We start from the raw sequence: 27,616 nt of genomic DNA, 5'->3' as shown, positions 1-27,616 counted from the left end.
AATTTTTTTAGTGTGTGCCCCACAAAAATGTCTGTGATTGTCTCTTGTTAGGGAATTATTTAAGCCTAAGATATATGCCTCCTAGGGAAGGCTTTCTCCTTGTCTTACATTCGCTTCAGCTGCAAAATCACCTTCAGCAGATTTCTGAACGGGAGCTGCTACTGATGCTTCTGAAATCTCTTTACAGATGCTGTGAGAGCCAGTAAGCCTGCTGTGTGCTCCAGGGGTCAGGGTCTTTAATTCTGTGTTCAGTACAGACAGGATCTGTAACACCACACTAATTATGCCCTTGAATTTAAGGTTGGCCTCTCCAAAGTTTTCTTCCTGGACCCCAGTGCAGAACAGAAGTTGGGGCTCCTAATTTTACATAGTCAGGCTAGGCTTTGGGACTAACAAAATAAAAGGGAGAGCCTCACTGCTTTGGAGTACCTAGGAAAACAGCCCCTGGCCATTTAAATCCTATACTCATAGATCTCTCTGAGGAACTCATTATAAGCCCCCTCATGTTTATCCTAAAGAGATTGAAATGCACCTGGCATCAGAGCCCAGAAATAGGCAATGATAATCCTCCAGTCACAGCAGGGGTGGCCTCACTCAGGGGTCTGGGCCCCGGGGGAAGAATAGAGAGTGTGCTTTCTGCAGGCTGCCTGGCTTTCTAAGAGAAAAAGACAATGCCAAGTCAAGCATGCACAGATCACTCTTGCTAAATTCACTGCCTGTTAGGTCACTTCCCCCCAGGCCCAGGGACAGAGTGAGTGGAAGGAGTGTCAAGGCTGATATGAATTTCTACTGGAAAAACATACCAGAATTGGAGAAGCTTTCCTCCTAACAGTTACTCAAAATATAAAGACAAGACAGCATTATCAGAAAATACACTCAGTACAAAACAGTACTCAGTCCAAAACATTCAGTTCTGTGGCCCATGTCTGCCACCATGCTATTCATCTTTGATGCATCTGGTCATTTTTATTGGTTAATCATTCTGAAACAAGGTCCAAATAAATACCTTTTGGTTATGATGATAATGCTTCTAAAAATGAGGCCCCATGCCAGCAGCTTTTAATCCATTATGTATCAAGAATGGAGTCAGCCATAAACTTGAAACCATGAATTTCTAAAAGACTAAAGAATATATGCATGAGAATCAACAAGTCTCCTGCTAAATTTTACTCCCCTGGGGAACCACTGCTTTGCAACAATTGAGTTTTGAAATAGAAAAGGCTTGTGTTTGAGCCAAACTTTGTCAGTTATTTGCTCTGTATGTGATATTTGACAAGTTACATAATCTGTTGTGCCTTAGTTTCCCAAATGTAAAAAGGGACTAATACCTACTTCATAGATTCACCATAAGGATACCATGTTATAACGTAGTCAGGATCTAAACCCAACAAGGACCTCAGAGGTAACAGTTGTTCCATTTCTCTGCCATTAGTAACCTTTTGATAAATGTAAACACATAGCAGCACACACCTGCTAGAGCCTGCTTACAATCTGAGTCTACCCTCCGCTACAGAGTGATGAGTTCACTTCACAGTGTCCTGAGGACCACCTGCAAAAATGATGAAGAGGTCTGATCTGTGGTTTTATAACCGCCTGTACTGCACAATCTGTATCTTTAATGCCTGCTCTACTAACCTCTGAAGTCCCTATCTCACTAATTGCCAAATGGACTGGATCTTTTTTTAGAAGAGGGTTGTTATGGATAGTTTGCCTCAACCAACCTACAAGTGAAAACCACAGAAAGACAGCAAAAGTACAAGTCTCCCCCCCCATTTATGTGGTTAAGTTTTTTAAAAAATTAAGTAGCTTATCTCCTATTTGCACCTTTTCACTCATTTTTCCCATCTAATTCTCTGTTTCTACATCCAGTGATTTGTCCTTTCTTTACTCCATATTAAATTTGCGGCCAGTCCTGTACTTTAACTTCACATAACCACTCTATCTTTGGTTGTCTCCAAGGATCCGAGATTTTATCATGCAACATATCTCCCGTTTTAGAGAAGTAAAGAGCTGGACTCTGGCCTCAGGAACGATCAGGGCTTGAGACCTACCTGTGCTCTCAACCTGTGTGACATTGTCAACTTCCTCATCCTCAAACGGGAATCACAACTCTCATAAGGATTGTTGTGAGGTTTAACAAGATAACTGTAAAGTTCTTATTGTCTATAGCACATGGTCAGTGTTCAATGAATGTTAGCCTGTTTTAAATTGTGTGTGTGTGTGTGTGTGTGTGTGTGTGTAAGGTTTAAATTAATTATAGTGAGCTATATTATATCAATGTCAAGATTGTTTAGATATTAAATATTAAAATATCATTGTTAGAACAGACAGTATATCATGATGATTAGGTAAAGACTTTGATTCCAGGGCTGAATCCTCAATCTATTCTTTTTTTTTTTTTTTTTTAATGTATTGAAGTATAATTGAAATACAATATCCTATTAGTTTCAGGAAATGATCTCCATGCTAAGTCTAGTTACCATCTGTCACTGTGCAAAATTATTACAATATTATTGACTATATTCCCTATGTCCTACATTACATCACCATGGCTTATTTATTTTGAAACTGGAAGTTTGTACCTCTTATTCCCTTTCACCTATTTTGCCTGCTCCCCCAATTCCTCCCAAGTATGTTTCCTATGTCTCTGAGTCTGTTTCTATTTTGTTCTGTTTGTTCATTTGTTTTGTTTTTTTAGATTCCACATATAAGTGAAATTATACCATATTTGTCTTTCTCTGTCTTATTTCACTTAACATTATACTCTCTAGTCCATTCATGTTGTTTTAAATGACAGGATTTCCTTTTTATGGCTGAATAATACTCCATTGTGTGTGTATGTGTGTGTGTGTGTAAATAACATCTTTATTCATCTATCAATAGGCACTTGGGTTGCTTCCATATCTTTCCTATTATAAATAATGCTGCACCAATAAGAGTGCATAAATCTCTTTGAATTGGAGTGTTATTATTAGTTCTATTCCCAGCATGTAAGGGTGGTTTAATAAATTTAATAATTTAATTGGAGTGTTTTGTTTTCTTCAGATAAATACCAAGACCTGGAATTGTTGGACCCTATGATAGTTCTATTTTTAATTTTTTGAGGAACCTCTGTCCTGTTTCCTATAGTGGCTTCACCAATCTATATTCCCACCAACAGTGCACAAGTGTTGTCTTTCTCCACATACTTGCAACACTTTTTCTTAATAGCCAAATGACAAAGGAGATAAGAATGTACAATGGGAAAAATTGTCTTTTCAATAAATGGTGTTGAGAAAACTGGACAGTTACATGTAAAAGAATGAAGTTAGACCACTATCTTACAGAATATACAAAAATAAATTCAAAATGGATTAAAGACCTGAATGTAAGACGTGAAACCTTAAAACCCCTAGGAGAAAACATGGACAGTAAACTCTTTGACATCAATTTTCGTAATACTTCTTTTGGATGAGTCTCCTCAAGCAAGAGCAACAAAAGCTAAAATAAACAAATGGGATTACATCAAACTAAAAAGCCTTTGCACAGTGAAGGAAACCATTAACAAAACGGAAAGGCAACCTACTGAATGTCAGAAGATTTACAAATTATACATCCAATAAGGGGTTAATATTCAAACTATGTAAAGAACTTACACAACTTAACATTGAAAAACAAACAACTGATTTTAAAATGGGCAAAAGTCTTGAATAAATATTTTCCCAATCTACTCTCTGACTAGCTGGGAAATCTCATACAACTTAATTAGCCTCTATGTGTATCAGTTGCCTGATCTGTAAAAAGGAGTATGTATAGTAAATAATTCATGGGTTTATTTTCAACTTAGAAAAATACTAGGCACATAAGCATTTAATAAGCATTTCAGGGGTGCCTGGGTGGCTCAGTTGTTAAGCGTCTGCCTTCGGCTCAGGTCATGGTCCCAGGGTCCTGGGATCGAGCCCCACATCGGGCTCCCTGCTCAGCAGGAAGCCTGCTTCTCCCTCTCCCGCTCCCCCTGCTTGTGTTCCCTCTCTCGCTGTCTCTCTCTCTCTAATAAATAAATAAAATATTAAAAAAAAAATAAGCATTTCAAATAATTCCTTTCATGGAAAGATGATATAAATATTTGTCATCATTGTAAAATTGAAGATAATCTCTATTTATATTTTCTAATTTAGAATTGTATATAGTATTCAGCAAATACCACATTTAAACTTAAACACTGTAATGATATCCTTTTACAGAATTTCAGCATTATCTTAATTTCACTTTCTGCTACTTCATTATTAGTGTATAGAAATGCAGCAGATTTCTGCACATTGATTTTGTATCCTGCAACTTTACTGAATTCATGTATCAATTCTAGTAGTTTTTGGTGGAGTATTTAAGGTTTTCTGTATATAGTATCATGTCATCTCATAGTGAGAGTTTTGCTTTTTCCTTTCCAATTTGGATGTTTTTGTTTCTTTATGTTGTCTAATTGCTATGGCCAGGACTTCCAGCACTATGTTGAATAAAAGTGGTGAGAGTGGACATCCTTGTCTTGTTCCTGACCTTAGGGGAAAAGCTCTCAGTTATTCCCCAGTGAGTATGATGTTAGCTGTGGGTTTTTCATAGATGGCCTTTATTATGTTGAGATACGTTCCCTCTAGACCTACTTTGCGGAGGGTTTTTATCATGAATGGATGTTGTACTTTGTCAAATGTTTGTTTTGCACCTATTGAAATGATCTATGGTTTTTATCCTTTCTCTTATTTATGTGACATATCACATTGATTATTTTGTGAATATTAAACCACCGTTACATGCGGGGAATAAATCCTACTTGATTGTGGTAAATGATTTTTTTTTAAGATTTTATTTATTTATTTGAGAGAGAGAGAGTGAGAAAGAGAGAAAGCACATGAGCAGGGGATTGGGGTAGAGGGAGAGGGAGAAGCAGACTTCCTGCTGAGCAGGGAGCCCAACTGGGGGCTTGATCCCAGGAACCTGGGATCATAACCAAGCTGAAGGCAGACACTTAACTGACTGAGCCACCCAGGTACCCCTGATTTTTTTAATGTATTGTTGGATTCATTTTGCCAATATTTTGTTGAGGATTTTTGCATCTATATTCATGAGAGATATTGGCTTGTAGTTCTCTTTTTCTATAGTGTCTTTATCAGGGTGGCTTGTAGTTCTCTTTTTCTTTAGTGTCTTTATCAGGGTGATGGTGGCCTTACAAAATGAAGTTTTGGAAGTTTTCCTTTCTCTTGTATTTTTTGGAATAGTTTAAGAAGAATGGGCATCAATTCTTGTTTAAGAAGAATGGGTATCAATTCTTCTTTAAATGTTTAGTAGAATTTGCCTGTGAAGCTGTCTGGTTCTGGACTTCTGGTTTTTGGGAGTTTTTTGATTACTGAATCCATTTCATTGCTGGTGATTGGTCTGTTCAAATTTTCTATTTCTTGGGGCGCCTGGGTGGCTCAGTCGGTTAAGCGGCTGCCTTCGGCTCAGGTCATGATCCTGGGGTCCTGGGATCGAGCCCCACATCCGGCTCCCTGCTCAGTGGAGAGCCTGCTTCTCCCTCTCCCTCTGCCTGCCACTCTGCCTACTTGTGCTCTCTATCTATCTGTCAAATAAATAAATAAAATCTTTAAAAAAATTTTTTTTTTCTATTTCTTCCAGCTTCAGTTTTGGTAGGCTATATGTTTCTAGGAATTTATCCATTTCTTCTAAGTGGTCCAATTTGGTGACATGTAGGATTTTATATTCTGTTACAACTGTTTGTTTTTCTGTGATGTTGGTCATTATTTCTCCTCTTTCAGTAGTAATTTCGGTCCTCTCTCTTTTTTTTAAACGAGTCTTTCTAGAAGTTTTTCAATTTTGTTGATCTTTTCAAAGAGGCAGCTCCTGGTTTCATTAATATGTTCTATTGTTTTAGTTTCTATATCACTTATTTCTGCCTTAATCTTTATTACTTACTTCCTTTTGCTGGGTTTGGGTTTTGTTTGTTCTTTTTTTCTAGCTCCTGTAAGTGTAGGCTAGGTTGTTTATTTGAGATTTTTCTTGCTTCGGGAGGTAGGCCTGAGTTGCTATAAACCTCCCTCTTAGAATGGAACCACAAAAGACCTTGAATAGCCAAAGCCGTATTGAAATAGAAAAACAAAACTGAAGGTATCACAATTCCAGATTTCAAGTTATATTACAAAGTGGTAGTAATTAAAACAGTATGGTACTGGCATAGAAATAGACATAGATCAATGGCATGTAACAGAAAACACAGAGATAAACCCACAAATATATGGTCAATCTTGGACAAAGAAAGAATGAATATACAATGGGAAAAAGTCTCTTCAACAAATGGTGTTAGGAAAACTGGACAGCCATATGCAAAATAATGAAACTGGACCACTTTCTTTCACCATACACAAAAATAAACTCAAAATGGATTAAAGACCTAAATGTGAGACCTGAAACCATAAAAATCCTTGGAGAGAGCATAGGCAATAATCTCTCTATTGTTGGCCATAGCAATATTTTTCTAGATATGTCTCCTCAGGCAAGGGAAATAAAAGCAAAAATAAACTATTGGAACTTCATCAAAATAAAAAGTTTCTGCACACCAAAGGAAATAATTGGCAAAACTAAAAGGCAACCTACTGAATGGGAGAAGGTATTTGCAAATGACATATTCATAAAGGGTTAGTCCTCAAAATATATAAAGAACTTACACAACTCGGCACCCAAAAAACAAATAATCCAATTAAAAATGAACAGAAGCCATGAACAGACATTTCTCCAAAGAGGACATACAGATACAGGGCAAATAGACACATTAAAAGATGCTCATCATCACCCATCATCAGGGAAATGCAAATCAAAACCACAGTGAGATATCACCTCACACCTGTCAAAATGTGTCAAAAACACAAGAAGTAACAAGTGTTGGTGAGGATGTGGAGAAAAAGGAACCCTCTTGCATTGTTGGTAGGAATGTAAATTGGTGCAGCCATTGTAGAAAACAGTATGGAATTTCCTCAAAAAATTAAAAATAGAACTACCCTAGGATCCAGGAATTGCACTACTAAGTATTTACCCAAAAAAATACAAACAGACTAATTCAAAGGGATACATGCATCCCTATGTTTATAGCAGCATTATTTACAGTATTCAAGATATGGAAGCAGCCCAAATGTCCATTGATAAATGAGTCAATAAAGAAGAAATGGTATATATATATATATATATATATATATATATGAATATTATTCATCCAGAATGAAATCTTGCCATTTGCAACAACAGGGATAGAGCTAGAGAGTATATTCCTGAGTGAAACAAGTCAGTCAGGAAAGACAAATTCCATATGATCTCACTCATATGTGGAATTTAAGAAGCAAAACAAATGAGCAAAGAAAAAGAGAGAGAGAGGCAAACCAAGAAACAGATTCTTAAATATAGAGAACAAACTGAGGGTTACCAGAGGGGAGGTTGGTGGGGGGGAATGGGTGAAATAGGTGATGGGATTAAAGAGTACACATCATGATAAAATAAAATAAAATATCAGCTAAAACATTAAAACTTTAAAAAATACTAATACTTATAATATGTGTAATGTATGCTTGAAATTGCTTTCTCTTCTCAAGAGAATGATGTATAAAGGTTAGGGATAAAATGTTCTAAGATTTATTCTATACTTCCACAAATATTTTCTCCATTTAGAGATGAAATAGCAATTTCACTTCATAATGTTCTCTATTTAATATTCATTTTACATGTATAAAGATACAAAAAATGCTTGCATGACATATCAGTGGTGTTTAGTATTTTAAATTTAAGGTCAGATAAAAGCTTTAGGAGGATGAGGGAAAACAACATGATTACTAACATGTTAATAACTCTAATCATACTACCAACATACACACACGTTCTCTCATTTTGTGTTTATAGTTGAATTGAGAGAGATTAAGAAATAAAGTGTAGAACAACATGGACAACTAGAAATTAAATGTGAGCCACAAATGCAAATCATATATTTTTACATTTTCTAGTAGATATATTAAATAAGAAAAAAATCTTGTGAAATATATTTTAATATTCTGTTATAACACAATCAATGCAAAATATTATTTCAAATTTAAGCAAATTTAATAAATTTTGCAATATTAAATAATTTTGTATTAATTAACATATCAATTAAATTTATATTAATGTATTATACTAATTTTTAAAATTTATTAAATGAATATGAAATAAAATTAATGAGGTATTTTATATTCTTTGTTTTATACTAAGTCTTTAAAACTTGGTGTGTATTTTATACTTAGAACCCATTTCAAGTTGAATCAGCCCACATGCTATGCTCAATAGCCACCTGTACCTAGTAGCTGCCAACTTGGACAACACAAGTTAGAAAAAAAAAGTCTCTGAAGAGAGATACAGATGTAAAGCACTTCAAATAATCGTTGCCTCTTCTGCGTCAATCCTTACTTCTTCTGTACTTCAGAAAAAAATTCCACTGAGGTTTTCAAGTTGTTCTCCCAAATTTCATACATTCTAGTCTGAAACAAAGAATCTTTCTAGTGCTAAAACTGGAAGAAAAAATATATTCAACCCAACTCCTCCGTCTTCAGAGGTCACAAAATATCTGAGAATGGCCAAATCTGATATATTTAAACAGAGTCCAATATCAAACAGGATTATACAAAATATATACAAGATTTATCAGATAATTTTCAGAAATGCTTAAAGGTAGACAAAGACAAATTTTCAAAAATATAATAGTTTACACTAATGCCTTCCAGCAGATTCCCGGACTGTGTTTTATGGTATAATTGAGATCCATATATCCATTGGCCTTACAATGTCACTGACAGTATTTCATAGACTCCAATATCTCAAACTCTAGTATTAAATGCTCACATTATTTGCAAACCTACAATGCAACTTGCAGACCTGGGAATCAACTACAACTAGGTCGGCTGCCAGCAGAGCAAAGAAACATTGCTTTTTGTGTGGCTTATTCTGAGTTTTGAACTGAGGGCAACTTAAAGTTTCTTCATCTTAAAAAGTTTGCTAACCTCTTCAAAAAACCAAAGCTGCTTTTTAACTACTTCTCTTGTGTCCTAAGATATCCCTTCCATCATATTTTATTCCCTTTCATACCAAGACTTCTGCCTGGAATCCTTCTTAGCTAGCCGATCTTGAGAGAGTAGAAACTTCAAACACCCCATTGAACTCTTACCCTTAAAACAAGAGCTGAGACAGACCTATGTAATCTTTAGACCATTCTTCTATAGCTTGCATTTCATCTGCAAAGCAAAATGCACAGTAGACCTTTAAGCCTATACTCTGGGCATTAGGCAGAAACAGAATTGTCTCTTCCACATCTGCATAATCTTAGGAAAACTCATCTACCTCCTTAAAATCACATAATACTTCAATGTTCATGACTCAACAAATACATATTTGCAGTCTAGATCTTTCTTTTAAACTCTACAACGCTGTAGTGTGTTGACTCTCTGAACATGTTTCTCTCAAGCAACTCAATAGTAGGGAGACCAGTCATCCCAGTTTTCCAGACACTGTCCCAATTTTATCACCAAAATGTCTGTGTCCTGGGAAACTTCTTAGCTTAGTTTCCTGGGATAGTTGGTAACCCTTGACATGTCCAACCTTGGTTATATGATCTTCAACCCAACTCCTCAGTCTTTAGAGGTCACAAAATCCACAGTCATGCATATTGTGAAAGCAGCCCTAGATTCCTTTCTTGTATTTATTCTTTCATTTATTCAAGTCATACTTATTGATTATCAACTAGAGATTTATCAATTAGAAAACTGACAAAAAAAAAAAAAAAACTCTGTGCTTTTATAGAGTCCACATTTCATTGTGGGAAGACAGAAAACAGAAAAATAATATATAAGTTCTTATAAATAGTGACATAAGAACAAAATAAAACAGAGAAAGGGGGTGGGAAGTACAATGTGTAGGTGTAGAAACTTCCTATGGTACCTGCAGTACCAAGGCATCCACCCCTTTCCACTAAATTTCTCTGATTCATGGGGAGCTAACCCCATCACTTGATTCAAGGGGACACTTATTTGTATAGGTCAATCATGATAATCCCAAAACCCTTGCCAATGTCAGTGGATCCAAAGCTAAATACAATTAACTCGTTTAACATTCCCCTGGCAAATCCAGGTTTGAACACATGGCCCAATTAATCTGATGGATTTGCATTCTAATATTGTATGAGAAGTATTTTTTTTTTTTTATCAAACTTCAACACAGAAACTTATTTTCCAGCTGCTGTGGGTAGCCAGATGTTGTTAGTTGAGGAAAAAAACCAACACACAAAGCTTAGATAAAGAATAGAGCCAGAGACTAATTCCTATCACCAAGTGGAGGCCACTATATTTTGTAACATTTTGTTAAGTGACATAAATATGACTTTATTGTCAAAGCCAGTTGTCTTTTGGATTTCTATTACTGGTTACATAAATGGTAGAGACTCTCTACCCTCAATAACTATTCATGTATTTTCTCTTCTACCTGGAGTGCATTTCCTTTATTCTTTTCCTGGGTGACTACCAGAGCCAGCACATTTGAGATTTTTTTCCCCAAATCACCCCAGCCTAAGTTACCTGCTTTTCTCCTCTGTTTCTGTAGTACCACAATAGAGAATGAATCACACACTGCAATTGTGTGTTTATGTCAATTTTATTACATCTAAATTGGAGGAAAGTGATTAAATTATGATTAAGAAACCTCTATCTTTAATATTCTGTTTCAGTTATACAATCATATTTTAAACTTTAAGAATTGATAGGTAATACCTCCACCCTAGTCCTATCCTATAAATTTTAGCTATGTTATTGTACACCCAGGAAAGATAAAATTTAATCTTGCCTCACAGTTGCCACTTATCTGTTTTGACAACCAAATATAAAACCTGATTTTTTCTACTGAATGTGACAGGTTTCTGTTTACTGTGAACACAGATTCGAAATTATTTTCTTAGGACACAGATTTGAAAAGTCAGTTATGACCCTTAAGTTTCTTTTTAGGGGAACACATAGGTAATTTTCAAATTTTTAAGTTGTTTTAAATATAAAGGTTTTCTTCCCCCAAAAGGCAAAGTTTTAAATCCACTTAAAAATATTCCCTAAAGAGGCGCCTGGGCAGCTCAGTCGGTTAAGCATCCAACTCTTGATTTCAGCTCAGGTCATGATCTCTCCCTCTCCTTCTGCTATCTTTCTCTCTCTCTCTCTCTCTCTCTTTTTTTTTTTTACAGTGAAAGAAGCACCTTTTAATTTTATATAATTATTTTCACCAATGACCTAAGACTTTATATCAACACTCCAAGCAGTGTCTTTCATTTTGCATTCCAAAAGTAGGGTTAAGGACAGAACTCCAGCTCCTTCTGCTATCTCTTTCTAAAATAAATAAATTTTAAAAAATTCCCTATAATTATTCCTATTTCAAGTACTAACATTTCTTCCAAGTCACATATAGTCATAAGCAAAACTGCGAATTACAATTTTTATAACTCTAAAAGATACAACAAAAATGTTTTCCCCTTTTCATATGATTTTGACACATCAAGACTCCTATCTGAACCAACTTTTTTGTTTCCCCAGCAGGAGTCCCTCTTTAAAACTCTGCTGTGTCCTCTAGTTCACACTGAAAGTTGCATAGGAATTAACCTGCAAATGAGAAAAACATGCAAATGCATTTCTTCCTGGAAAGAGCCCTGTAAGAAACACGTTCTACAATCTCATATTAATAAAAATAAAAATAGAAGAAGACAGGTAATTTGTGAAGGAAGCAGTAAAATAATTATCCAGATTGAACACAAGGGAGATACAGTAAAGTTTTCATACCATTCTAAACTAAATTTTAGCTAGAACTTCAAGATCTGCTTCTCCCCCTACAGAAACATACTTGTACAAAAGTTGTGATTTCTTCATTGCCTGTGTTTTGTTCTGCTGGCCTCAAGACAGCAGTACTTAAACAAAAGCTTACCTTCCATATAGGAAGACAAATGGGAACTTCCACAGGAAGCAGAGAAGATTAGAATCCCCCAGAGAATGTTGGGAACATGCTTATGCCTGATAAGTGGCTATAGAGTGAACTAAAAGCACTTAACCCATTGAAATGATTTAGGTAACTGTGAAGGTAGACACCATTTGCAATTATATTTCATATTTATGTACATTTCTCAATTCTGATGTCTAAATTATGACTGGCAGTAATAATGAGAATGTAACGTCAGATGCATGGAATGCTTCATAGATCTAGGAAAATGGCTTTAAATTTAATTTATAAATCTATAATTACACAATAAATATATTTAAACTTATTAAAGAAATTCCAGTGTGGTGTTAATAAGCATACAGAACAGAAAATGCCTTTTTTTGTTTTGGGTGGTTTTTTTTGTTTTTTGTTTTGTTTTGTTTTTTTGAGAAGGAACCAATGCAATGGCTAGTCCTTATTGAAAAGAAGAAACTTTACAGTAACAGTTTAAGTAAATTAGTGCAAAGACTTAGTGGGCCAACTTGTGGGGCACCAGCTTGTAATGGGTTCCACAGCTAGAGCATGGCTGGGTCTCGCCTTTGTGCAGCCAGAACCAGATGACAGCACTATTATCCTCCTCACAGATGCAGCCTACTATTCACTTGTTGGTGATAGATGGGACTAAATTAGGGTCTTCCTTGGTGCCTGAAACTACTTTTGAGGCTAGCATATTGTATGAGTCCAGTCCCTTCCATGCAACCATCATGACCTCCCCCTCCAGCCCAGTCACCTGCTCATCGTCAGTAGGAACACCACCTCCAGATGCCATGGAGCACACCTCATTGGGACCACTGGCCCTGAGGGTCTGCTCAGCCAGCACTCCAACTCCACAAGGTAATCTTGAAGCCTTAACACATGATACAAATAGCAGCACTTCCGAGAACAGGCTCTAGAAAAGAAAATGTCCTAACAAAATATTAATCTCTCACTCCAATCTTCTTAATCCTAGTTGTAAATACTTAATTACTTTCTTTTAAACATTTCTGTTTTTATTTCTTTTCCTGTTTTCTAACAGCTTAAGGCTGTACTTCTTGATTTATCAATTTCAAAACTGTCAAATTATTCCCTCATAAGGGTTCAAAGTGGGAGATTTAATTTACTTAAATCTAAGCCACACCTTCTACTTTACAGTTGTCCCATGGTTATATCAGTGATAGAATATTTTAACAATGGATTCACTGAAGTGAAGACAGACCCCAATTTGTAGCATTCGCTAACTTCTGTGGCTAGTTTCAAGCTACCAGAGAACGGAGTTGAAAAATTCCCCAAAATTTAATAATTAGCTCTAGCAATTCAGGACAGGAAAGCCCCAGCATATTGTTAGACAACATCCACTTACACTAATGGTTACTTTTTTAACACTAAATAATATGTTTCTATTTATTGATGAAGGCTCTGCTTTCTGTATCTTCACTCAACACTTTCATCCTGCCTTCTGCCTTGAATCTTATTTAATGATCACTTTTATATAAAGATAGTATGTGTATTTAAATAAGAAATCACAATGAAGTCTTCTGTGTTTCCTCTTGATTCTTAAAGTTGAAAACTCATTAACAACAGTATATGAGTAAAACCATATAGGTATTGTTTCTTGCAAAGCCAGATGTTGTGTTAGTATTCTAGTACCATAACACTGCAATACTATAAGGGGTATACTCTTAGCATAAAGATCACTGCAACTCCCATTGGTAGCATTCCATTGATGTTTACAGTGATGAAACAAACCTTAATTTACTACATTTGTAGAACATGGTTTTCTTAACTAGAACTTCTGCTTTTTGGTTTTACGTTGGATTTGATTTTTCTTGGAGGTTCTAATTATTTTGTGCATATGCTGTGTGTCTATGGGTAAAAGTTTAGCGTGTGTTTATCATATTCTTACCTTTATCTGCCTTTACAATCAGACTATTTTGTAACATCTATAAACCGAAAGCTGCCCTCTCGGGTTATTCTTTCTTCCTGTTTCCAATTCCTGGCTTTCTCTCTTTTCTGTCATTTCTACCACCACCTCCCTGGTTAAATCCAACCCTCCATCTACACTATGCTGCAACTGAGAATCTGACAGTGGCTAGAGAAAACTCACAACTATGCTGCCTGGTCACCCTCCAAAGTCATGATTACTAATTTTAAATGAGCTTTGAGAAATCAACAGGCCTCTTGCATTGCCTTAAGCCCACCCTCTCCCACTATTCACAATGTTTTATATCATATCTTGTTCTGTCTTCTCAAATATTCATACCTCTTTGATCATCCTAATGTCTGGTGATCTTCCTTTTAATTTTACTAAGAAAATACAACCTAGCATATATTCACCACCAAATCTACCAAGCAACCTGTACCTTTACCCACATATTCAGCCTGTCATTCTATCAAAATGGGGGCTGCCTCTATTCAAAGGCATTGCTCTTGAAGTACTTTCCTGCTCTCCTGAATCATTAAATTTTCATTTCTTTGAATGATTCCCATAATGATACAAGTATGCTGCAAATATCTCATCTTATATAATTAAGAGGATGTTGTACAGGCTCAAAGATAGAAAAATAGAGCAAGAGAATACAAAGCAATTTGTGAAAACAGTTATTTATATGCTAATTTGATATGGAACAGAGATAATACTTTGGATTAATGTTGAAGGGATGGACTAGCATAGTGTGGTACTGGGACTATCAGTTTTTATTTAGGAAGAAAATAAATTTGGATCTCTACTTCACAGTAATCACAAAAATTAATTACAAATAGGTTGACACTTCAATATGGAAAGTCAATGTTTAAGACTTTAGCCAAAAATAAATGAGACTATTATTCTTAACCTTTAAATAAACTGAAATTAGCACCAAAGTACTAAGGAAACCATTTATGAATTTTACTACAATGAATATAACAATTGAATTTTTATTTTCAAAAATGGAGGACTAGCTTGTTTCAAAACAAGCCACATACAGAAAAAAACTAAAGAAAATGGAAAATATTTAAAATATTAATTTGAAGGTGTAAGAAAGCTACCAAGTCTGTGAAGATTTGAGGGGCCAAGACCCCAGAGAGATGTGAAATTCATAGAAGTGAGCATATATTTGGCACTACGAGGAGTCTATGATCCTGATGTTGTAGCTGAGAGGATATGAATTTGAGCAAAAGCATTATCAAGATTTTAGCAATTTTATGGGAGCAACAGGACAGAAATCAAAGATCAAAGCCCAATGATAAGGAGAGTTTCTGGTAAACAGACTAGGCTTAGAAAAGGGCTATGTGACCAAAGTAAGAATAAGACAATTAAACCAGTTCTTGCTGCTATAAAGTGCATTTCTCTCCTGGAAGAATATTATATAATCTAGTACTTCAGGTTTTTTCTAAAAATTTTCACAATCTCTGGAATCAAACAAAAATCACTAGGCATGCAAAGGGATAAAAATGGACCAAATATTAGGAAAACAAATATTGATAACAGCAGGATAGAAATCAAAGATCAACCTAACTATTATAGAATCCTAAGAGAAAATGAGGTGAAATGAAAATACCATACTCCTCTCCCGTACATAGCATGAAAATTCTAAATTAAAAAAAGAAAAGCAAATGAAATCACCACTGTATACAAAAGATAATATATGACAAACAAATAACATTTCATTTAAATATTCAAGGGCATCTATTATTTAAAACTCAACGTAATTCAACATAGGAAAAGAATAATAGAGAAAAATATGATCTCAGCAGATGCAGGGAAGTCATTTGATAATAGATTAGGAAATAAAGAAACTTCCTTAATCTGATAGTGTCTAAAAACAAAATAAACAAACCAAAACCAACCAACCAAACAAACAAAAAAAAAAAACAAAAACAAAACAAAAATCAGTTAACATCATGACAGATGGCAAAATAGTAAAATACTGAACAACTTTCCCCTGGAATGAGAATGAGATAAAGGTGATCTTTACCACCCCTTCTATTCAGCATTGTTCTGAAGAGCACTTGAGCATAGTATGACAAGGTGGAGAAAGGTATAAGGACTATAAAGGAAGAAAACAAAAACTAAAATTAGTCATAGAAGTAATCATTTTGTATACAGACATACAGAAGAATGTATAGAAGGGGTGCCTGGGTGGCTCAGTCGTTTAGCATCTGCCTTCGGCTCGGGTCATGATCCCAGAGTCCTGGGATCGAGCCCTTCATCGGGCTCCCTGCTCCGCGGGAAGCCTGCTTCTCCCTCTCCCACTCCCCCTGCTTGTGTTCCCTCTCTCGCTGTGTCTCTCTCTGTCAAATAAATAAATAAAATCTTTAAAAAAAAAAAAAAAGAATGTATAGAATCTTAATACAACTGTGGATTTAACAAGGTCATTTTATATATGTTTAATGTGAAAAATAAAATGTAGTTCAATATATTAGCAATTAAAATTAGAAAATGAATTTTTTAAAAAGGTATCACTTGTAATAGGATCAAGTAACATAAAATTCCTAGAATTAAATATACAAAAGATATGCTGTATCCCTGCAGAAAAAGAATAGATGTAAATTATTACTGAGAGAAATTAAATAAATGGAGGGATGTACCATAGTTATAGATCAAAGTCTCAGAATTGTAAAGATGCCAAATCTTTCCAAATTGACCTATTGTTTCAAGGAATATCAATCAAAATTCCTACAGTTTTGTGTATATGTGTGTATATGTGCAAATTTGCAAGCCTATTGCAAGGATTAAAAATAACCAAGATAATCTTGAGAAAAAGAAAGTTCAGAGGACATAAGTAGTATGGTATAGACACAATGATAGGTAAATATTTCAACTGCACATAATACAAAGTCCAGAAAGAGACTCACATGTGTTCGATCACTTGATTTATGACAAAACTAGTACTGCAGCACAAAGGGAGAATAAACAGCCTTACAAATAAATAAATGGCTCTGGATCATTTACATACACATATAATCTCTAATTCATACCATACACAACATCAAATCCAGATGAGAATATAAAAAGCAAAACAAAAAAGCTTCTAGAAGAAAATGTAAGAATATTTTCAAGACTTGGAGTAGGCAAATTACTTGAATATAACATGCAAAAAAAGCACGAACTATGAAGAAAAAGATTTTTAAATTGGATTCTTCATCAAAATAAACTACTAAAAAATGAAAGGGTAAACCACAGAGTGACATAAGTTATTTGCAATACACATAACCAACAAAGAATTTATATCCAAGATATAAATATCAATAAAGAGAAGACAGGTAATGTAAAAGAAAAATGGGCAGGCAACTTGAGCTGACAATTCACAAGAGATTTCTAAATGGCCAGTGATAAAGTTCTCAATCTCATTAGAAATCAGGAAATGCTAATTGAAACCACAAGAATTTTCCATCTCATAGCCAATTAAAGTTTTCCACAAAGTGAAGCTTAAAAGGAAATTTAAATTGTTTCTGAAAATTAAATACTGTCCACTGTTTAGTTTGCTGGTTTGGGTTATATACATGATAATATTTCTTTAATATCTTAGTGCCCTCCATTTTCTCTTTTCTTTTTCAAAACTCCTCTTGAAAAAAAACATCATCTTGCTGCATGGGTCCTCTCCGACTTTTCCTATATCCTCAGATATTTTATTATATTCTGTTCTTTTATGTTCTTTATTCTTCGAAGTTTATTTATTTTTAGATCTGTTAAAAAACAAAACTGAACTGAGCATATCTGAAGATCTAATTGTTTTTATTAAATGACTCAGGAGTCAGGCACCACCCCACAAAGTAGAGGGGAGCTCCATGAGCTAAACCAAAAAAGGTTTTTAAAGACAGAGAGGGCATTTAAAAAAAAAAAAAGATTGGGAAGAAAGAAATTTATTAGCAAGGAACGCATTGTTTAGATAAGGCTTTCCTCCTAAAGGGAACAGAAAAGGTGAATCAGTAAATTTCCTAGAATTGACCAGCAAATTGCATGTTGACTAGTTGAAGGTTACATTCCTGAGGAGTTGAAACTGCAGTTAGGTTCGATATTAAGTCTTAGTTTACTGGCTGGAGGCTTAACCTAAACCATTTTGGGCCTGCGGTTTTCTTTTTAACAGATCTCTTATAATTTCATGGCTGTAATATCTTCTAAAATCTGAGCACATTGCTTTATTAATTATTTATTTTATTTTTCTTACCTTCTATTCTCTCAATTCTCTATTTTTCTGGCATGGTCCAATTTTCTGTGGATTCATCTTGGTCTTTCTCTTTCAGAATTCCTGTTTTCCTCCAATCATTGGTTGGGTTCCTGGGTAAGCAGATTATGAGATAGAGTTTAGCATGCAAAGTATTTATTAGGGAGTGCCCTTTGGGATCAACAGCAGAAGAAGACAGGGGAAGAAAGCAGAGCTGAGCAGTGAAAGAAACTGATTTGCAGTGCAGGCTCAATGTCGGCCTCCAATGACCTCATGGACAACTCTCAATCCAGAATGATTCTTTAGAATATCCTCAGATGAACTGAGATGGTCAGACATAAACTCTCACACCAATCAGTTCTTGGATGTAGGTCTCGCCAGGAAAGGTTGTGACTGGGCTGAGGCCCTCTGCAGCTGAGGCAACTACTGAAGAGACTGGCAGCTAAAGTCCATCTGCCCACGATGCTCCCAGAATCTGACACCACAAGTTCTTCATTGAGGGAGGAATGCCTGGGAGATTCTTCACAATGTCTTCTACATCCTAGGTGTCGCGTGGTCCATTGTTTTACTCTTATATTTAAAAGGCAGTCATTTTTTTGCAAGGGGATTCATCAGACTATTACCCAATGGCCAAATCTGACCCGTTGTACTTTTGTAATAAAAATATAATCAAACAGAACCATTCGCATTTATGTTTTGCCTATGGCTACTTTTATGCCATAGACAGAGTTGAGTAATTACAACAGAGACATTATGGCACACAAAGCCAGTAATACTATCTATCTGACCTTGTACAAAAAAAGGTTTGCTGAACCTTGTTCTAGAAAAGTAGTGTGCTTTCTATATGGTTGTGCAGTTAGGGCTATTTCCCTCTAAACATCTTCCCTGAGTTGGAATTTATAACAATAACAACAATTAATTTAATTGAGCACTTATCATTGAGAAACCTTTTACTCTCTCTCATAAGACCTACTGAACCCCAGGCATCCTGGTTCCAGATTCCAGGCCCCTAACTACTGGAACGTCTCTATGCAGAGTTCGTTGAAGAATAGCTTCCTCTTACTGAGCAAGAGTCCATCAGACTTTGAGCTCCCCCCTGCATGCCAGAATTTAGAAGCATAATCATGTAAACTAGAATCACTTTCTTGGAGAAGTGCCCTGAGTTTTTAGGTCTTAGAATAAATGTCTGATGGTGTTTTGCTATGCACATGTTTGGGGTCAGAATGGTAGAGTTGGGAAACAGCCAAAGGTGTTCCATAGATACCTGATTTGGGCCCCTGTTCTCACTCCAGGCTACTCTGAATCAATTTCTAGTTTCTGGGATTCCCTAGAGCTCCTGCATACCTTCTTCCTCCACCTGTTTCAACACTTGTCATACATTTCCATCATCCTCCTTTCAAAAAAGCACTGTCCTCTGAAACCCTCTTAGACTCTTCCATTACAATTCATCTTCTCCATTTCAATGTCCCTAACAGCCCTACAAGGTGAATGCCTATGCTCAATCAGCTGTTTTGATATTTTGGGTTTTTTAAATTATACAATAGCTCAAGAAGAAAGGTTAAGTCATTTTTAGTGTTCAGTTTGGGGTTTTTAATTGATAATGAATACTTAAATATTAAATATTTACATTTTAGGAATATTAAGTCCATGTAGTGAGTGTTTGACACCAGTGCCATGTGGAGCCTGAGGCAAAACAAAAATTCAGTAATATTGATCCTGTCTTATTTAAAAGTTTGATATTCTGTTCATCATGGATGTTCTTGCATTAATATTGACTTTAAAAAATACTGCATTGAGTATTTTTGTATCTTCATTACTGAATATTTTGGTGTCCCTTTAAATTTTGTGCCCAAGCAAGTACCTCACATGCTTTAATCTTGTTCCAACCCTGCTTGACAAGGTCCTCAAAGCTCTTGATTATATGATATTTTCATTAAGGGATAGTGATAATCATAGAATTATGAATACTAATATAAAAAAGGATACTATAGAAACACATATAGCCAAAGCTTTTATGCCACACTCAGATGTTAGTTATTATAGCTCATTTATATATTTGTTCTTATAGATAAAAGTATTCTCATTTCCAAGAGAATGTGTTAAAATAAAGAGCTACCATAGAAGGTATAGGAGCAGATAATTCATTAAAACACTAACTACTTGTATTATGTGGAATTTTCTTATATGAAAACTAATTGGTTGAGATTAGGAGAAAAGAGCTAAGCTTTAATATGGAGCAGAAGAGGTGGAATCCTCTTAAACATGAGGAGAGTCAACCTTTTAGATGCAGAGCTAGGTGCCAAAAAATCAACAAGAGATCAATGATTTGCTTTAGACAGGGCAATTTCTGAAAGCCTTGGAAAACAAGCTGTAAGAATAATAAAAGTCACAGTTCTACATTCGCCTGAACTAATTTTCTGTATTCTAATTATGTACAAAGCATCAAATGCATTACTGCCCCCCCATAAAAAGGTCTCAGTAAATGTATATTGCTCTAGTAAATGAAACACTTAAAAGGATTTGTACATTTTACTCACTTATATTTTCAATTTAAATTTTCTGGATGTTTCAAAAATTATATAAAAATAGAATGCTACTGCATTAATAAAATCAATAGCAATAATCATAATAAATATTGAGTAGTAAAAAATGCCAAAAAGATAGGCATCTTTGTTTATGATAAATGTTGGCAAGATGGAAGCAGTACATTTACTAATGGAATCATACAATCATAAAGTATTTCATACATAAATATCCAAAATAAAATTATCATTTTCCAGGAATGAAAACACTTCAAAATTATAGTGTGCACAGCTCTAAATTGATCCTATGAGTGGATTCCAGAAAAATCATTTACCACATGGTTATATTTAAGATGCCACACAAGCTTCCTGAATACTCTAAAGGTGGAGTCACCAATGCCCAAAACTACTGATAATAAGAAGGACAAAAACCCCACATATTCAGAGGACTTAAGTGCTTCATGTAACAGAAGATACAAATTAAGAAAACACAAAGACAGTTTACAATGATATACACAGAAGGCAAATTATTGTGTTTTTTTTGACATTGCCTAAATATTTTATTTAAATGCTTTTTAAAAAAGTATTCGCAAATTAATATTTTAATTATTCATCATGCTTAATTTCGTATAAGCCACTCCCAGCCATTATAGTCTAAAAATTCTTCATCTACATCATGATTGCAATTTTGATTGTCATCAGATTCACTTACTTCATGCTGTTTCCTCTTTGAGAGGCAATATAGCACATGGTTAGAGTACAGATCCTAAAGTCAGGCTGCCTCATTGATAGCCCAGATTTGTGACTTTAGACATGGTACTTAACTTCTTGGGTCTCAGGTTTAACATCTGTAAAATTAAAATTACAATTTTATGTGATTTTTAAAAATTTTTAATTCCAGTATAATTATCATAGAGTGTTATATTAGTTTTGGGTGTACAATGCAGTGATTCAACAATTCTGTACATTACTCAGTGCTCATCGTGATAAGTGCACTCAATCCCCTTCACCTAGTTCACCCATCCCCCCACCCACCTCCACTCTGGTAATCATCAGTTTGTTCTCTATAGTTAAGAGTTTCTTGGTTTGTCTTTTATTTTCTTTGTTCATTTGTTTTGTTTCTTAAATACCATTTATGAGTAAAATCATAGGGTATTTGTGTTTCTCAGACTGACTTATTTCTCTTAGCATTATACTTTCTCCATACATCCATGTTGTTGCAAATGGCAAGATTTCATTCTTTTCAAATGACTAATATTCCATTGTAAATATATATCACACCTTTTTTATTGATTTATCTACCAATGGACACTTGGGCTGCTTCCATAATTTGGCTATTGTAAATAATGCTGCAATAAACATAGTGGTGCATGTATCTTTTCAAATTAGTGTTTTTCTATTCTTTGGATAAATACCCAGTAGTGGATTACTGGATCATATGGTAATTTTATTTTTTGAGGAACCTCCATACTGTTTCCCACAGTGGCTGCACCAGTTTGCATTCCCATCAACAGTGCACAAGGATTCCTATTTCTCCACATCCTCACCAATAATTATTGTTTATTGTGTGTTCCATTATAGCAATTCCGACAGGTGTAAGATGATATCTCATTGTAGTTTTGTTTGCATTTCCCTGATGATCAGTGCTGTTGAGCATCTTCTCATGTGTCTGTTGGCCATCCGTATGTCTTCCTCAGAGAAATGTCTGTTCATGTCAACTGCCCATTTTTAATTGGATTATTTGAATTGAGTATTGAGTTGTGTAAGTTCTTTATAAATTTTGGATACTGACCCCTTAGCAGATATATCATTTGCAAATATCTTCTCCTACTTAATAAGCTGTCTTTTAGTTTTACTGATAGTTTCCTTTCCTGTGCAGAAGCTTTTTATTTTGATCTTTATTTTTGCTTTTGTTTCCCCTGCCTCAGCGGACATATCTGTGGCTGATATTAAAAACATTACTGCCTGTGCTCTCTTCTAGGAATTTTATGGGGTCAGGTCTCATATGTCAGTCTTTAATTCATTTTGAGTTTATTTTTGTGTATGGTGTAGCAAAGTGGTCCAATTTCATTCTTTTGCATGTAGCTGTCCAGTTTTCCCCACACCATTTGTTGAGGAGACTGTCTTTTTCCCATTGGATATTCTTGCCTCCTTTGTAAAAGTTTAATTGACCATAAAAGTGTAGATTTATTTCTGGACTCTATTCTGTTCCATTGATCTATATGTCTGTTTTTGTGCCAATACCATACTGTTTTGATTACTACATTTTGTAGTATATCTTGAAATCTGGGATTGTTATACTTATTATTTTGTTCTTCTTTTTAAAAATTGCTTTGGCTATTCTGGGTCTTTTGTGGCTCCATACAAATTTTAGGATTATTTGTTCTAGTTCTGTGAAAAATGCTGTTGGTATTTTGATAGGGATTTCATTAAATATGTAGATTGCTTTGGGTAGTATGAACATTCTAACAATATTTGTTCTCCCAATCCATGAGGAGGGATATCTTTCCATTTCTTTGTTTAATTTCTTCCATCAGTGTTTTATGGTCTTCAGAGTATAGGTCTTTCACCTCTTTGGTTAAGTTTATTCCTAGGTATCTTATTATTTTTGGTGTAATTGTAAATGGGATTGTTTTCTTAAATTATCTTTCTGCTACTACATTTTCAGTTTATAGAAATGCAACAGATGTCTGTATATTGATTTTATATGCTGTGGCATTACTGAATTCATTAATCAGTTCTAGTAGATTTTTTGGTGGCGTCTTCAGGATTTTCTATACATAGTATCATATCATCTGCAAATAGTGAGAGTTTTGCTTCTTCCTTACCAATTTGGATGCCTTTTATTCCTTTTTCTTGTCTGATTGCTGGCTAGTACTTCCAGTATTATGTTGAATAAAAGTGGTGAGAATGGACATTCTTGTCTTGTTCCCGATCTTAGGGGGAAATCTCTCATTTTCCCCATTGAGTATAATGTTAACTGTGGGTTTTTCATATAAGGCATATATTATGTTGAGGTATGTTGACTCTCAACCTACTTGGTTGAGGGTTTTAATCATGAATGGATGTTGCACTTCATCAAATGCTTTTTCAGCATTTATTGAAATGATCATATGGTTTTTATCCTTTCTTCTGTTAATGTGATGTATCACAATGATTTGTGAATATTGGACCATCCTTGCATCCCAGGAATAAATACTACTTGATTCTGGTAAATTATTTTTTTAGTGTATTGTTGGATTCAATTTGCTAATATTTTGTTAAGGATTTTTGCATTCATATTTATCATAGATATTGGCCTACAGTTCTCTTTTTTAGTGGTGTCTTTGTTTTTGGTATGAGCGTAAGGCTGGCCTCTTAGAAGGTATTTGGAAGCTTTTCCTCCTCTTCTATTTTTTTGAATACTTTGAGAAGAGTAGGTGTTAACCTTTCTTTAAATGTTTGGTAGAATTCACCTGTGAAACCATCTAGTCTTAGATTTTTGTTGAGAATTTTTTGATTACTGGCAAAAGGTCTGTTCAAATTTTCTATTTCTACCTGTTTCAGTTTTGCAAGGTTAATTGTTTCTAGAAATTCATTTATTTCTTCAAGGTTGTTCTATTTGTTGGTGTATAATTTTTTGTAATATTCTCTTAAAATCTTCTGTATTTTTCTGGTGTCAGTTGTTATTTTTCCTCTTTCATTTCTGATTTTGTTTATTTGAGCCCTATTTCTTTTTTTTGGATGAGTGTGGCTAAAAATTTATCAATTTGGTTGATCTTTTCAAAGAACCAGTTCCTGGTATCATTGGGGTTTTTTTTGTTTTTTTTTTAGTTTCCTATTTTGTTTATTTCTTCTCTAATTTTTATTATTTACTTCCTTCTATTGTTTTGGGGTTTTGTTTGTTCTTCTTTTTCTAGCTCCTTTAGCTATAAGGTTATGTTAGTTTTTTGTTTTGTTTTGTTTTGTTGTTTTTCGATTTTTTGTTACTTCTTGAGGTAGGTCTATATTGCCATAAACTTCCCTTCTTAGAACAGCTTTCCCTATATCCCAAAGATTTTGGACCATTGTGTTTTCATTTTCATTTGTCTCTGTGTGTTTTTTTTTTTAATTTCTTCTTTGATTTCTTGATTAACCCATTTATTGTTTAGTAATGTGTTATTTAACCTCTGTTTTTATGTTCTTTCCAGATTTTGTCTTGTTGATTACTAGTTTCATGGCATTGTGGTTGGAAAAGATGCATGGTATGACATCAATCTTTTTGAATTTGTTGAGACTTGTTTTGTGGCCTACTATGTGATCTATTCTGGGGAATATTCCATGTGCACTTGAAAAGAATGTGTATTTCACTGTTTTTGAATGGAATGTTCTGAATATATCTGTTAGATCCATCTGGCCCAATATGTCATTCAAAGCCAATATTTCCTTGTTGATTTTCTGTTCGAATGATCTATCCATTGGCGTTAAGTGGGGTGTTAAAGTCCCCTACTTTACTGTTTTACTATCGACTACTTCATTTATGTTTGTTATTAGCTGTGTTATGGATTAGGGTGCTTCCACGTTGGGTCCACAAATATTTACAATTGATATATCCTTATTGGATTATTCCCTTTATGGTTATATAGTATCCTTCTTTCTCTTGTTACAGCCTTTGTCTTAAAGTCTATTTTGTCTTATATCAGAGTATTGCTATTCCACTTTCTTTTCACTTCCATTTGCATGATAAATGCTTTTCTGTCCCTTCACTTTCAATCTGCATTTGTCTTTACATCTGAAATGAGTCTCTTATAGGCAGTATATAGATGAGTTTTGCTTTGTTATCCATTTCATCACAGTGTGTCTTTTGATTAGAGCATTTAGTCCATTTACATTCAAATTAATTATTGCTAGGTACATACGTATTGCCATTTTGTTTCTTATTTTATGGTTGTGTTTGTATTTCTTCTCTGTTCCTTTCTTGTTCTCTTCTCTCATGGTTTGCTGGCTTTCTTCAGTGTTATACTTGGATTCCTTTTTCTTTATTTTTTTGCATATCTATTACCAGTTTTTGATTTGTGGTTACCACTAGGTTTATATACAATATCTTATACATATAGCTGCCTAATTAAGTTGATGGTCACTTATGATTTAACCTATTCTAAAAGCACTAAATTTTTACTCCCTCCCCTCTTTTATGTATGTGGTGTCATAATTTACCCTTTTATTTTGTGAATCTCTTGACTGATTTTTATAGATCAGATTTATAGAATTAATTTACTGCTTTTGTGTTTCCTACTTTCCTTGCTCTTCCTCATGGTCTTTCTGTTCCACTCAGAGAGTCTCCTTTAACATTTCTTGTAGGGCTGGTTTAGTCATCATGAATTCCTTTAACTTTTGTTTGTCTGGTAAACTCTATCTCTGTTATTCTGAATGGTAGCCTTGCCAGATACAGTGTTCTTGACTGTAGTGTTTTTGTTTTTGTTTTTGTTTTTCCTTCAGCACTTTGAATATATTATTCCACTCCCTTCTGTCCTACAAAATTTCTGCTATAAAAGCAGCTGATGGCCTTATAGGGTTTCCTTTGTTATTGTTTTCTTTTTCTTGCTGCTTTTAAAATTCTCTCTTTATCACGACTTTTTGCCATTCTCATTACTATGGGTCTTGGTGTGGACCTCCTTGGTTGATTTTGTTAGGGGCTCTCTATACCTCCTGCATCAGGATTTCTGTTTCCTTCCCCAGATTCAGGAAGTGTTCAGCTTTTATTTCTTCAAATGCATTTTCTGCCTCCCTGTTCTCTCTTTTCTCCCTCTAGGATCCCTATAATGTGAATGTTTTTATGCTTGATGGTGTTGCTGAGTTCTCTTAATCTATTCTCATTTTTTATAAGTCTTTTTTCTCTCTCCTGTCCAGCTTGATTGCTTTCCACTACTCTCTTCTCCAGGTCACTAACCCTGTCTTCTTCCTCTAGTCTGCTATTTATTCCCTCTAGTGTATTTTTAACTTGTTATTGAGTTCTTCATCACTGATGAGTTCTTTTTTATAGTTTCTATCTCTTTGTTGAAGTTCTCACTAATATCCTCCACCCTTTTCTCAAGTCCATTGAATATCTTTATGACCATTACTTTAAATTTGCTATCAGGCATATTAGTTATCTCTGTTTCATTTAACTCTCTTGCTGTGATTTTGTCCTGTTCTTTCATTTGAAACATATTCCGCTGCACCCTCATTTTGATTAATTCTCTGTCTGTTTCTATGTGTTAGGAAAGTCAGCTATGTCTCTTGCTTTTGAAAATAGTGGCCTTATAAAGAAAAGGTCCTATAGTGCCCTGCAGTGCACTGTCCCCTATTCACCAGAACCTGGTGCTTCAACGGTGTCTCATGTGTGTTGCATGTGCCCTACTGTTGTGGCTGAGCCATGTTTGCCTTTAGTTCAGTCTTTTTCAATGGTTCTCTTTGCCTGTTGTGTGTATAGTTTGGTCCCTATGTTGTTAGTGGGCCAGAATGGGGCCACCTTGGTCCTGAATTGGGTCAGGCCAGGCATTTGCCAGAGCTGCAGTTGCACCAAACTTCAGGGTGCTCCTTCTGTGTTATCCCCTGAGATGCTTTCATTAGTGGGCAGGGCTTATAGACAGACCCAATGTCTGCCCCCAGCCCACTGTCAGGGCCACAGTCAAACTGCTATGTCTGGTTTTCTTCCCCTCTCCCTCAGTCAGGAGTCACTTTGGGGTGGTGCTGACCCCTGTCAAGGCTGCTTGCACACTGCCACTTGTGACACTACTTTGGGTGAACTCCTGCTGAGGAAGTGTTAAGGGCAGGGTGCACAGTGTTAGCAAAGTTTATGCGGGTCTGCTGTGGGAGGGGTCCTGGAGGGCTTTGGAGAGCTGCTGAGGGCAGGCTGGGGGGAATGTCTGCAGAAGAATGCTGGGGTGGGGCATGCTGTTAGCAAGCTAGGTTCACAGGCTGTACTGGTTCCCA

General features: G+C 35.2%; 1 long non-coding RNA gene across 1 annotated transcript in view; it reads right to left on the bottom strand.

Annotated features, from left to right (window-relative positions):
• LOC144378970 (uncharacterized) overlaps positions 1 to 18,248 on the bottom strand; it is a 32,815-nt gene extending 14,567 nt beyond the window's left edge. Inside the window, exon 1 of the long non-coding RNA XR_013440922.1 lies at positions 18,165 to 18,248. This is a non-coding gene — a long non-coding RNA (uncharacterized LOC144378970). The remainder of the gene's footprint in view (positions 1 to 18,164) is intronic.
• Between the last annotated feature and the right edge of the window lie 9,368 nt (positions 18,249 to 27,616).

The sequence above is a fragment of the Halichoerus grypus genome, chromosome 9, assembly GCF_964656455.1.
Source record: "Halichoerus grypus chromosome 9, mHalGry1.hap1.1, whole genome shotgun sequence".
NCBI lineage: Eukaryota > Metazoa > Chordata > Mammalia > Carnivora > Phocidae > Halichoerus > Halichoerus grypus.
This window is presented reverse-complemented; position numbering and strand designations above follow the sequence as displayed.